Genomic DNA, 14,316 nt, shown 5'->3' with positions numbered 1-14,316 from the left:
TTGAGGTGCAACGCGTTCGCTTCATTGAATTAACTCATTCAACATGTTTGCTTTCACCTACCGTTATGCCGTCTCTCATAGTTGGCACAAACAATTTGGTGTGCTCTATCGCTTTATCCACAAATCACTTGCTGCAGCTGCTGCCGCATGCAACGACGTTGCGAGAGGTATAAAGCAAAAACACCCCAATTCTATTTGACTTTCGGATGAACCGAAAAAGAATGCCGCGCATTTGGGCGAGTATTTGTTTAGGTACACCCACATATCATTCTGTAATTTGCACTCTACAAATAGTGATTGTTAGACTATCTCGGAGGAGTGTGGGTGTGTAATGAAAATTGCGAGGCACTCGCAGCAACTTGTGCTATCCCTTTTCATTTCTACAACAACGACAGCAACAACAACTACCCTTAACAGTTAGTTTAACCGTCTGTCGGTCGCATGTGCAGCTTGCAATTCGTTATGCTTAAATAAATTATCGCCTCATATGGCAATATTTGCTGCGAATCGGAATTGCTTTGTGGAAATGCACGTACTTACTATGACTTTATTGAACTTTGCTGCCATTGCAAGCATTTAACACAATGGCGTTTGTGAAGTTTTATTAAATCGTTGGTCAGACAGCTTTTTGACATTTTAAATGAAATAGAATTTATTAGTTTGTATGTAATTGCTGCTTGAGAGTTGTACAAAATAACAAGTGAGAACGTGAATTCGAAAAGTCTGTATGTATTTGGTTAACGATTTCGTGTCTAACAGCTTTCTCGTTCTGTTTTTTTTCCAAATGTCTGACACTTATTAAGAAGTTTTTGGAAAAACAGAGATTCTCAACAGAATTAACGGCCTTTGCCTTTTCAAAAGAAAATTCAAGTTCATAAAAAATTTAAAAGATGTATAGCGAACCAAGATTGCGACTTCGATTCGTCACTCTTTCTACTCGCTACGTTTGAACTCTTCTCTCTTGTTAAAAAAATTGTATGCGAAAACAACAACAACAATTTGCAGTTATGTAGCTCGTTATATTAGTTTAACCGCTTGCTATACCATAACTTCCTAATTATGCCAGTTTTGAGACTTATACCAGTAATTTTTTTCATTACTTTTGAAGGCTTATTATAGCGAGTACGACTTATGTATATAATTTTCTATTAAATATTATTGCATTGAAAGTAACTTTTAAAGTTTGTGTTTATCTGAGAGAAGTTGACAAAATTTTAAATTTTTTGCGAAAAGAGGTTCTACCATTGGAGTTGTATATTTAATAAATGAAAACGGACATTAGAAATATATTGGTTGTAAAAGTATTTTTTGTTTTTAATGACACCGTATGGGCTATTGTTCCCGCTGCCTCCTCCTCCTACAAATTTAATAGTTTTAGTTCTAAATTAATATCAATACTAGCGAAGAAATGGTATAAGCCTGCAGCCCTATATCAATAAGGAAATTTTGATAACATACTCAAGTTAGCGAAATATCTTTATCCTTCTTTACCTTTGTCATAGAACCTCGATCAAATGGATCGGTTGGTTCTGTCTATTGTGGACTAATTTGTGTTCTACAGAAAGAAGAAGAAATCATTGCTTAGTTATCAGATCATCGAATGACTTTGTTTATTAGATTATTAAATTTTTTTGTAAGCTTAGATAATTTTGTAAGCGTTTCCCTTTTCATAACTGTGCTGAAGATAAATTGATTAACCAATATACGAGATGTGTTCAAAGGATAAGATGAATTTTGAATTCTTTTGAAAAGTACTTATTTATTCATCAATATCTATTTTGTTCCCTTCAAATTAATCCCACTCGAATATTAAACACTGCAATCTTCGAAGCACTTCTGAAATGCGCTTTTTGGTATGGTCATCAGCTCTTTCTTCGATTCTGACTTGATCTAATAGATTGTGGCAAAACGCTTACCTTTCGTTGGTTTCTTTAGTTTTGGGAATAGGAAAAAGTCGTAGGGCGCCAAATCAACCGCTTAGGCAAACCTGGATCGTTGTTGACGTATTCAACAACTCCTGAGCGATAGTAATTCGACCTTGCTTTTTCTCCAAACATAGAAATTTTGGAACCAACTTCGCTGCCACACGTTTCATGCCCAACACATTCGAGAAAATTGAATAGCATTAGCCAATTGATATGCCAAAATCCTCTGCAACTTCCCTAATAGTAATTCGACGATTTTCAAGAATAAGCACAACAAGAAGCACTTTATTTCATTTTTAACGCAAAATTTAATACATATTCTTTGATCCATTTTTTTCAAAAGTTAAAAATCGAAGAGCACCCAAAAACGTGACAAACATTTTCTGTTGCCAAAAATAAACTACTAATCGAAATTGGTTCCTAATGCAAGCACATGCTAAACATATGTGTCCGATTATACTTGTAACAAAATATCGATAATCGAATCCACATAAAAATTCACCTTCAAAACACACCTCGTACTCATTAACTTTTAGCTTTGGCCGAAGTTAACATTTTTTTTAATATTTTTGACAAGGAAAGAAAGAAATATAAAATAATCACAACAAATATTTACTTAAATAATCATGTTCTTGTTTCAGTAGTTTTAAAAACAGATTCAACCACATATAGAGCATATAGAAAAGGAATACCAAAGAGATAACTTTCAGCCATGTCCTAGAAAAGTTGGTTGGTGATGAGTTGACAATGTTAAGTGTCAAGTACTTAGAAGTATGAGAGGCAAGTGACAAGTGGCATGTGACACACAAAAAGTGGTTCAACAACAAAATATAAACAAATATTAAGGAATATATACAGGGTGTCCCAAAATAACGTAAAATATAACTTTGCCGCCATTTGTGGTGATGAAGCACATTTTCACCTTGATGGGTTTGTTAATTGCCAAAATTACCGCTTTTGGCGTTCTAAAAACCCATATGAGATTGTCAAAAAACAAATGCATCCACAACGTGTCACTGTTTCGTGCGGGCTTTGGGCTGGAGGCTTTAAAGTAGGAGATTTAACGTTGTATCAATGAAATTCAGCCACATTTATGCAGAATAGTCATAGAGAAGTTCGACAGTGCGTATGTGTATGGAAAGCCGTGTATGGTCATTTGAGCGATGTCTTATTCCATAAATAAACCTATCTTATGTACTTTATGATTCAATAAAAAAATAACAATCGAAAGGCTAAAAACTATGTTTTATATTTAATTCTAAGCTTGCGTTAATTTTGGGACACGCTTTACATACACACGAGAGTATACTATACGATTATATAGGCACATACTTCCTCTGTAGAAGAAAACTGAGTTCACATCTTGCCTATTCATGATGCCTAAAGGAAAGGTAGACAACAAAAAGTTTAAAACAATAGCAACAACTCAACAAATATTAAACAAAAATGTTAAAAAAGATGCTGTAAATATGACTGTATAAATAAAAAAATAGACATAAAACTCTGTGTGAGCTTTGCAAACATTGAAAAGGAAAACAGACTAAACTGGACCACAAGTCAAATAAATATAATTTCAGTATTTTTTTCTTCTTACAAATGTTTACATATACATGCAACCATATGTTCAGATAAAGGAAACGCTGAGGCTCATAAAAGTGACTGAAGTGCTTAGACAAGAAAATGAGTGAGTGGCGTATAAGTGAGCGACCAACTTGGGCAAGCAGGGCACAGCTTGTTTGTTTCTTACGCCACTGCATACATTGTCAGTTTTATGTGTATGCATAAGCTTGCTACACAGCCTGTGCGCCTGTGTGTATGCCTTTGACATTTAGTCTTTATGGCAAATGTTTATTTAATGGGGTAGGAAAGTCTTGCTTTCGCTTCCCCAATATCCTTTGCTTTACATACATGCCTATATACAATACATCTATTTATATACACAACTACATATTTATAAATGTATGTGGTCATTAGTGTGTCTGCGTGTACTTTGGATTGCTATAATATCCAACCCAAAAGTCGAAGAATTTGGTTATTGTGCGGCTGTTTTGTGGTTTCCTAAAGTTAATGCTTAAAGTAACATAAACCGTTATGTGGAAGCTCTAAATTTCATTTAATCGTAATCTTAATAAATTATTGTGCGTGATAATGTATATATATTAGGGTTAATACTAAGTATGTGGCATTAATTGCATTATTATTTGGAAATTAAAAATGATTTAGTAAATGAATAATGTGGTTTGAATGATGGACAATCAGTAAGGGTGAAATTATTGTTAATGCAACATTATTAAATAAATTAAGTTTATATTTTAACACAATCCTGTCCGTAGTTGAATATTTTATTACCTTAGTGATGACTAATGAATTATTTAAATTACATTTATAGTCAAGTATGAAACTACCTCACAATATAGCGTCTCAAAATTTAAGATAAATGGTCACAAGTTAAAAATTTTATTTTTCACGGCATTATGATTGCCCTTATCGAGAATCTAGATTAATAGGTATGTAGCCTATAGTGGGGTGACAAAATAGAGAGAATATAAAATACGTGCGAAGTCAGTGGAAGGCGTCAATGAAATTTACATTTATACTGCTGAGTTACAGAATCAAACAGCCATCGAATGATATTTTTTTTAACGCATGATGACGTTTCATTAGTTCATTTATATAGCCCTAAGACCAGTAATGTGTGAGAGCAATTCAGCACTTGACAGACCGATAGAATCAGACGAACTGAAAACTTTATTATAGCTTTAGAAAATTTCAAGTCGACTAAAAACTATAAGTCAATTAAGGCTATTACTGGTGCCACTGAGTATTTATTTTTGAGTTAAGCGATACATTTAGAGGGACAGCTTAAAAGCAGCGACATTTGGGAATTAAAACACTACCGTATCAATCATATGTATTCTAGGAATAAACAGTCAAAGTTTTTGAAAACAAATTTTCGAGTTACGCTTCATCTCCGACGATGCAAAAAAAAAGTTCTTATGCTGCTGCAAAGTAAAAAAAAAAATTCTCTGCTAGAAGATATTATCAGTACAATAATCCAGGGTAAAAAAAATACAAAAAAATAATAATTTCACCCGTTTTAGGCCTGCCAAAAATGCAATTTTTGATTAGATCAGAAAACGTTGTATGAAGTACTATAAACAGAACATTACAGTATTTTAACCTTCCTGAAACAAAAATAAAGATATGTCTGGCTTGAATATCTGCCTAGAAAAGTCAAAGATACACGAAAAAAGCGACGATTGTTGAGGTGCACGTAAAAGTCTAAGTATTTCGAAACTTTTTTGGAACCAACTTAGGTTGGGCTGCGATTCAAGGCGATAGCAGTATTAGTATGAGCTTGTGGCAAAACCGAAGACAGAACTCGAATGTCAAACCAAAGACTTAAGAATATTGGTAAGGGCTTGTGGCTAAACCGATAACTTTATTCAAGTGTTAAACCACAGATTTAAGAAATTTGAGCCATTTTAGAACAACAAATAATTAAACTTATTTTCTGCTGAAAAAAACTGCATAAGTTTTTAAAGATCAAAGATTGCAGTAGTTTTGTCACCTAGCGGTACATCAGCTTCAACTAAAGCCAACAGTGACTACCAAAATTCGGTATATACATTTTCTAATGACAAACGAAACCAGCTGGCCAGCTTTGTTACACGAAGCTAATTTACATTTATCCTCTTAACTAACTAAAAACGTGCTTTACTACCTAACAACGTAACTTCAGCACAAAACCCCACAGAGTACGAGTATCATCATATTTTTTTATGAATACAGCCGCAGATTAGCATAAATATTGTTGCTGATGTTTTCCAACAGATTAAGCAAGGCAGCAAGTTGGAAAATTTTTACAAGCAACAACAACAGACACTTTGCTGAATGACAGCTGACGAAAACACTACACTTGAAGAACTATGAGACTTCCTCGGCAAATAATAACCAGAGCAGGCAAAGTCGCGAACAGACAAAACTGTAACGCCAATGCACCGTGTTAGATGGTAATCTAAAGAATACTTCAGACGAGAGGAGTTTCGCTGTTAACATGAACACGAATGACAAGTGGTTTGATGATAACGCTGATAGCATTGACACCAAGCGAGCAGCTCGCAAGCAGCTAGAAAGCGAATAAAAGGCAGGAAAAAAATAAGGATGTCGTAGGACACACCACATTACAAGTAGATGAGTATGAGTCGCCAGGAAAACTTTCTTTGTTATCGTGGTGTTAGGCAGTTAAGGCCTGTTGGGTGGTGGGATGGATTACGGGCGTATAGTTTGTTTGGCGACGAGTATGTAGCGGTATACGAGAGTGGAGTGTGGAGTGTTTTGTGAACTACGAACAAACTGGGTGGTTGTTTGCGGACACTTTACACAAATAAAATGATAATGATTGACAAATAAAGGGCCAAGAGGCTATCAGGCTCACAAGAAAGCTGGCACGAGTGTCAAAGCGCCCCAAAATTGTGTATGAGGCTTTAAAGGGAGAACATTAGCTGGAAGTTGGAGTGAGTGGAGATCTGATTCCAAGGCAGCAGAGGGTGAAGAAACGCAGGGTGCATAACTAAATGGTTTTGCTGTAGCTGGCGAGAAGTGCGCGTGGGCAAATTAGTATGAAAGCGTTTTAATTTTGTAATTAAAGATTAGCTGTTACAACAAGTGTATTGGGTGGAAACTTTTAGTGGCTTAATGATGTGTTCCTTGATAGCTTTTTAACTAAACGCTTAGTTGATATCGAAACTGATTTATTAACTGATTTGTGTTATGGTTTTGACACTTCACTAAAGTAAGATTTTACGGTGTTTGAACCCTCACATGGCTTGTAAGTTTAATGTACAGGTTAGGTTAGGTTTGGTTGTAGAATTAATGCTCACACCTAAGGTAGCCCTGGATCTCACTTGGATCCTTTGTGATACCCAAAAAGTCATAATGATGAATCAACAGATTCTCAAAGACCGACGAAGCGTTTTAAGCTTACCATAAATTTGTTAGGGCAGTTAATATCAATCCCAACCACTTCGCTAAGTTCGCCGAAGGTGATATTTTGATCTCAGTCTGATAAAAGTTGAAAATTAGAGTAGAAACTGTCTATATGCTTCCACCTCGCCTTCCTCCATCAGGTTTTGCGAAGAGCGTCCGACAAAATATTTAACCACACTGCATATGAGCTCATTGGACAATGAGATTCACTTAGTGCCAGGAGGATCTCGCCGCCGCACAAGTTATGGTTGTTGATGAACGCTTGCAGAGCTGACTGGAGTTCAAAAAGTTCAGCACTAGAGCGCAAAAGGACAAGAAAGCACCGATCCGTTTCTAATCGGATGAAATTGGGGTAAGGGTGCCCTCTCCACTTCCACTGTGACCGACAACGTACAGAATGTTAAAAAAGAGTTTATTTAGCTAAGGTATGACGAGACAATATGACCAGTAAAATTAAAAGATTACTATTAGTACGAAGCGCGCCAATTTCTCCTTCTACTTGCTTCTGTGCATTATGCACTTTCATTTGTCATAATTATATTAGTCGGAATTTTTTACATTTACACATTTATTTATTGCATCCCTCAAGACCTGCTTCTTTCCATACATACACACAGACATCAAAACAATATTCTGGCAAACAGTGCAAATGCATTGCCAACAAGCGCGCATTTAACATAAAATGAGGAAATTGGAAAACAATGCAAACAGAAGTGGTAATAATACTAGGGTAATAAAAATGGCGCAGGAAAGTAATAAAAGTGCAGATGAAGTGACAGTATTGCCGGAAAGATTCATGCGTCTTACTTGTGAAATATCCCCCTTTGTAATCCAGTGCTCCAATAGCGTTCAAATTACAAGCCCACACTAGCATGATTCATAACAGTTTCATGCGCTGCCTTAATTGTGTATGTGAACAGAAAATTCAAACATAAACTCGTGTATGAATCATATAGCGAACTTACAGGAAAAGCGAGATGAAATGCAATGTCGATGACGTAGCAAGCTTTGGCGCCGCACGTGTAGGCGGCTTTGTTCTTCATAAGCGCCTGTGCATATGCTACAGAAAATGTCATTGTTGTAGTATTTATCTTGCTCTAGCAATTCCTTTTTCCATTTCCATTTCATTTGCGCCCTTAAATGCCGCACACTTTAAATTGCCACTTCGTCTTTTGTGCGAAACATCTTACTTTGGGCTGCTTAAATTGTATATACCCCCCAAACTTCCATTAAACAAATACACGTGTACTTATGCACTCAACTCACGTTCCAATTTTACTTAAGTCTGCTCCATATAACGCAATATTATGCCACCTGGGAGCTCTCCCTGGGTAGTTGTAATATTTACTCGTAAATATTTTTATAGACTTTTCGCGCACACAGCTTCGTGTGCTTTTCATGTTTGCGCCTGCAAGTATGCTTGCTAGTTGGCGTCAGCATCACCAGGCAGCAAAAGTATGCGTTATTGCCACCTTTTTGCCAGATTACTTCATTTTGCTTTTCACACACGTTTTGTGCAACGGAAGCAAAATTCAATTTTGCCTTTTCACCAAAGTTTGCGTCGGCATTTGCTTTCGCTTTTGTGCCGTTTCGCTACTTTCATTTTTTTTTTCGCTATTTACAAAAAAGGTGTAAAATATTTAATTTTAACCCGGTATGAGGTTGCGTGTGTACGAATGCGTTTTGTTGCGTAACATTTGCTGCTCGATGTTAAGGTGGTTGGCATGATTTTTGAGGCCATTGTGAATTAGGCATTTAAAGTGACGATAAAAAACATTGCACGTATTTTGCTGAGATATTATGAATGAAGTATAGCAAGCTTTTTGTTTTATATGTGTGCATGCTTGAATATATAAATATTATCAGTTACACAGGTGCCTTTCTCTAGGTTTTGAAAACAGTTATCAGCTGTTTAAATTAAACTTCTTGAGTTTTGAAATAGTAGTCCAAACTATTTTTGGATTTCATTGAATTTAGTTTACCAAAAGATTGCGATAATTGTACTTATTCCGAGTGGATACACTTGTAGTTCTAGAAATTGTTGGCCTATAACTCTTGCGCTCAGGGTTTAAGATCTCACTCTAATAATACTTGAAACAATATAAAGAAGATCAATCGATCATAAATAGCCAGGTGGCAATTAAGATAGGATTATTATATACACAATACGTCAGAGAATGTCTTTAGCAGCAAGAACAAAGTAGAGGTGTGGTTGCCGGAAATCAGTAGCATATATACTGGATTACAGGCCATAAGGACATTTCGAAAAACGAAATAGCTGAGGAGATTGCCAAAAGTCTCATCGGTCGCAAAGTCGCTAAAAGCCATACAAAATAAAATTTTCGAAAGGGTTGACTGCCGGATCAGTGTCAGATGGAATGTCTTAAGGACATGCAGGATCGCCAAGCTTATGTGCTAGAGCCCCAAAGTAAAACACGCATGTTTGTTACTTATACTTTATTTCGAAAGGCCTGCATGTCATTAGGCATCACATGGCCATTAGTAACGACGATACATGCAGAAAGTACTGAAAATTAAGCATGAGAGAAACGCAGGAACACCTCCTCTGCTTCTGTCTAGTCTTATCTAAAACTTGTCGTAGATATCTAGGAACTTCGCAGCTCAAGAGACTAGATAAAGTATATATAAAGTAGATATTAAATCAATCTTAAAGTTGGAAAAAACTGTTGACTTGCTATATGACGAATACTTCAGCTCAAATTAAACTGAACTCTCACTCTGACATTACTAAGGACCAGTCTATATATGGCGTGACAGCCAGTCAGTATGACCTAACCTAAAGTAATTGGGTGTCAATTGTAAGCCGGATTTTAAGAAATATTATTCCAATTGAACTGAAAGGCCACATATTGAGGATTATAGAGACGTGCAAATAATATTTTTTTTTGATTTTATAATGGAGAAACTGAGATGATGACCTTGTATGTCCTTTGACCCAAGTTTGGAAACATTTTTGTTTAAAAAATCTTCTTTGTTTTGCGATTGGGATGTCCAACAATACAAACCAATATTAAATAATGAAATAAAAAACATTTTCTAATATTATCGACTTAATTTGTTGAAGTACCGCAAGATCTGGTTGGGCACGAGTACTTGAAGCATAAATAACTAATAACGTTGAAGTAACCAACCAAGCGGACAAAGTTAGATGGATGCCATTAATTTTCAAGCACTAACGTTTACTTTGCAAAGGATTAGCATTAGACGTGGCATGGCTTAACATATTATATTGGTTCATATTTACATTTTTACCCCATGGAAGAAACTTGAAAATAGGTCAATTATAACAATGAATGCATTTTTGCTTTGACACGTATATATGATTAGGGTAATAAATTACGCATTTACGCAATATTTAGCAATAAAATCGACTTACCCATCGGAAACCAATGCATCCGCATGCGTAAATCCACTGTGTAATCCCTGTGTCGCAGCAAGAGTGACAATTTATATTCTCCCACTATGCACTAATAAGTGGTGGTTACCGTTACACACACATATAAACACTAAAAACTCAAATGATTTTCACTACAAAATATTGGCAGGGGCTGAACTCGGTAGCATTACCGGTATGCATGAGCGCGCATCACTTGCTTATTGCACTTTTTTGTAAAAAGCTATTGTTGCTTTTCACATTCACTGTTGTTGTTGCAGCATTGCGTGCACCGATGGAGCGATTAACGCGAACATAAAACACTTACACCGATTTAAGATAAACGCGAAAGCGCCATATAGTAGGAGGCCTTGAAGCGCGAAACACGTAATTTATGTGGGTGTGTGTAAGCAAGTATGTGTGTGTGTGTGTGTGTGTTGCCGCTCGTAGATGGTGTGATATGCGTTGAAGCGTATGCACGCAGGTTCATGCCTTTGTGGCACATTGTAAATTTGTAGATAATCAGACATGTTGTGCTCGTACTTGATTCAATTAAGATATGCAAAATTGGGGGTTTGGTTGGCGTGCAGTGGACTCAAGTATTGCATACATACTTACATATGTATATATTTGTATGGCTGTGTGTTTGCAGGTATGCGCGGTGTGCAAAAACCGGCAAATTATTTCGGGATTGCATTTGTATAGCTTTTAAAGTTGCATAATCGCCTGATGCTTTTCACAATCATTGAACTGATAAACGGGAGTTTTTGAAATAACTAGTAAAATTTTACACTGGGTAATATTAAAAATAAAAAGTTTTTACATAATTTTTTTTTAAATATTTTTTACATAGTTTTTTTTAAATATTTTTTAATTTATTTTTTTTATATATTTTTTTAAATATATTTTTTTCATTTATTCACTAAAATTTAGTTCACTAAAATATGTTTACAATTTTTATCTTAATTTCACTTTATGTCATTTTTACACATGACACTTTTTATATAATTGAAGTATTTGTTTTGCACGTAACTTACTAGTCGATTTTCTATCTATAACTTCACTGTAATTTTTTTTTTTAATTTTTATTATCACGAATTTTATAAATTTAACTATTTTTGGTGCCAATTCTTTGCAAATCGTATTAACTTGACTTATTTTATGTTTTAAATTTCATTAATTGCACTCTTTTCAAAAATATTAATATAATTTACCTATATTGCACACTTTTGCATTGAAAAACTTTTAGCTTAAATTAAAATAACATCACTCCAAAATTTTTATTTTATAATTGGCATCGTTTTTTGCTTAAATAATTTTCCTCTTCTAATTTAAATACAGCCACTTTTATTGTTAGCATCGAGCTTCTTCTATCTGTTTGCCAAGCACCGCACAATATGGCCACTTTATCACCATTCAACGCGTAACTTCTTTGTCCATTTTGCTTATATCACACTTTCACTTTTCTGCAGCATGCATTCATTTCTCATGCAGCATTTCTATCGTTTGTTATTCATTCGTAATCTCATTTTTTTTTCTTCACACAATTTCAATGTTATGAAATTCGCACTACACTTTGCTATCGGCTTTCCGCATCCCTTTCGCTGGCTGCACAAATGTAATCGGCAAGGCTTTGCATTTTATTTTACCGACCGCCGCCTACGCCTCGTCAGCGCGCCTGCCTCTCTGCCGCACGCACGAGTATCACTTGCCGTTTGCTTAGCCTTGACTTATCAATTCACCCTCGCGATTTTTCCGCACAACCTTTCAACGCGAATGCCGAAACGAAACTGGAGCGCACGGCCTCGCTCACTGATGGCACGTTACACGCGCATATTATTGGGTGGCTGGGTGGCTGGGCTTTAGGTGAGCAAAATGCCCATTTCCGTTAATTTGCTCTCCAAACACTTTGCGGGCGTTTGCGTTATTTGTGGGAGAGCGACAACAACAACAACGCACACACATAGTTGTGAATGGAACTCCAATTGTATTGGCGCTCAGTTGCTCTTGAGTTCGCTCACTTGCCTTGCTTTGTGCTTGTTGTTAGTTTTGGAGAATCCTTGACATTGGCGCTTGAAAATGTATTTGTTATTGTTTTCTGTTAAATAATATTGTGTTTAACTTTTTCATTGCCAATTTTTTTTTTGGGGTTTGAAAGCTTTGGAGCGACAATGCAATTATTTGTTGGATATACAACAAATATTGCACAAAAATTTGGTTGAACGGTTGTTGTTGCAATTTTGAATGCGTGTTGATAGGGGTGCCAAAGGAAAATTGTGTTTAGTAAATGAAGAAAATTTTACAATAATAATTCTTTAAACAAGGAATATAGCTACATAAATAATTTTTAAGGTTTTAGGAATAAAGACGGTTCATAATAAAAGGTTTTTGGGAAAAAATTTATTTTGAAGAAGAAAAGTGAAAAACAAAAGGCTATATAGTCACAGTAACCAAACAAACATTAAAGAGAGAGTCTCTCTAGAAACACTTAGGAGCAATATCTCAATATTATCTCGCCTTCGGTGGACAACATATTTTTATCTATTCAGGCAATCAAATTACATGATAATAGCTGACCTCTTCGGCCAGATCTTGCCGGAACATTGAGATCTTGAAGTAAAGTTGAGTAGCAGCACACTTATAAAGTACTCAGCCGAGGGAATTTCAATACAAAAGATAAATAAAAATTAGTTAGGCTAAATCTAGATCTTCACTTTAAAAACGTCGGGCGAAGATAACGGAATATCTGTTCGGAGTTATTGAAATAGAACTGCATTACCGAGTAAATTAGTCCCAATGTGAATGTGAAGAACTGAGATAATAAATAGAGCACTCAGAATTTGGAAAAGAAGTCAATGCAGTCTCTCCGCTAACATCGGGAAATATATTTCGGAAAAGGACAACCAAGTAAACAATTGTTGCTTAAGTCGTAACTTCGTCGAGAAAAAGCAAGCTCTTTTTTTACCAAGAAGCTCTTCATTTGGTGGAACATCCAATATCGCACCACTGTAGCAAATAACTGCCATACAAACAGAACAATCGGAATCAAGTGCTTATATGGAAAACTTTTTGATTAGAGAATATATCTTCACGAAATTTGGCATGGGTTATTGATTAAGGCAATAATGCAGTCTTCGAAGAAATGGTTCAGATCGGATCACTATAGCATATAGCTGCCATATAAACTGAACAATCGGAATCACGTTCTATAAGGAACCTTTTGTATTTGTGAAGGGTTTTACAGCTCCGATGCAACCGAAGTTAACGGCTCTCTTGTTTCTTGTTTGTTTTTGTTTTAATATTAAGCAGGTGAATATTTGTTTTCAGCCAATCCAAAAATATTGAGTTTCAATTTAATTTAATAAAAGGCATATGCTTTTTTCAGCAGTTACTATTTCTTATATGTTATGTTATATATGTATATATTTCTTTTTTTGCATATATGTATATGATTTTAAAATCAGTCAATATTTATAATATTTTCATTGCTGTCTTTTAATATCATCTACAAAGTAGCTATGGTTGGGAGACAATATGCAACAACAATTGCAAACTCTGAAATCTAACTATTTGAGGGTTAAAAAGAAAATGTAATTTTTCGACTTTACATATGAATGTGTATGTGCACTCACATTTATGGACTCACACACATGTGTTTGCTGTCGTCACTGATTGAAAGGCAATAAAGGCTGACAAAGGGGCGCGTGGAATAAATATGAAAGGATATATTATACAAATGCATATGTGTGGGTGTATTTAAATACGTATAATATTGTGTGTTTTGGAAAAATACAACTCAAGTAGCTGCGCATATATTTAAGTGTAATCACAAAGTAGTGTGTGAGTATGCCAGTGTGTGTGGGCTTATCTTGATATCCCTTTTAGGAAAATTTCGTATAGCCACTTTTAAAATTTACAATGTGTTTGTTGTGACTGTGGGTGGCAAGTAGCAACAGTGAGTGGCATATGAAGCATATCAGCTAACGGAAAACTATGTGACCCTCATTT

The 14,316-nt window shown here is 35.4% G+C and overlaps 1 protein-coding gene across 2 annotated transcripts in view; it reads right to left on the bottom strand.

Annotated features, from left to right (window-relative positions):
• The window catches only part of sick (sickie), a 417,791-nt gene extending 407,372 nt beyond the window's left edge, over positions 1 to 10,419 (bottom strand). For both annotated transcript variants that reach the window (XM_070107203.1, XM_070107204.1), the window contains exon 1: positions 10,312 to 10,419. The gene's annotated coding sequence lies outside the window, so the exon portion shown is untranslated. The remainder of the gene's footprint in view (positions 1 to 10,311) is intronic.
• Positions 10,420 to 14,316: the final 3,897 nt, after the last annotated feature.

The sequence above is a fragment of the Bactrocera oleae genome, chromosome 3 (assembly GCF_042242935.1).
Source record: "Bactrocera oleae isolate idBacOlea1 chromosome 3, idBacOlea1, whole genome shotgun sequence".
Taxonomy (NCBI): domain Eukaryota; kingdom Metazoa; phylum Arthropoda; class Insecta; order Diptera; family Tephritidae; genus Bactrocera; species Bactrocera oleae.
This window is presented reverse-complemented; position numbering and strand designations above follow the sequence as displayed.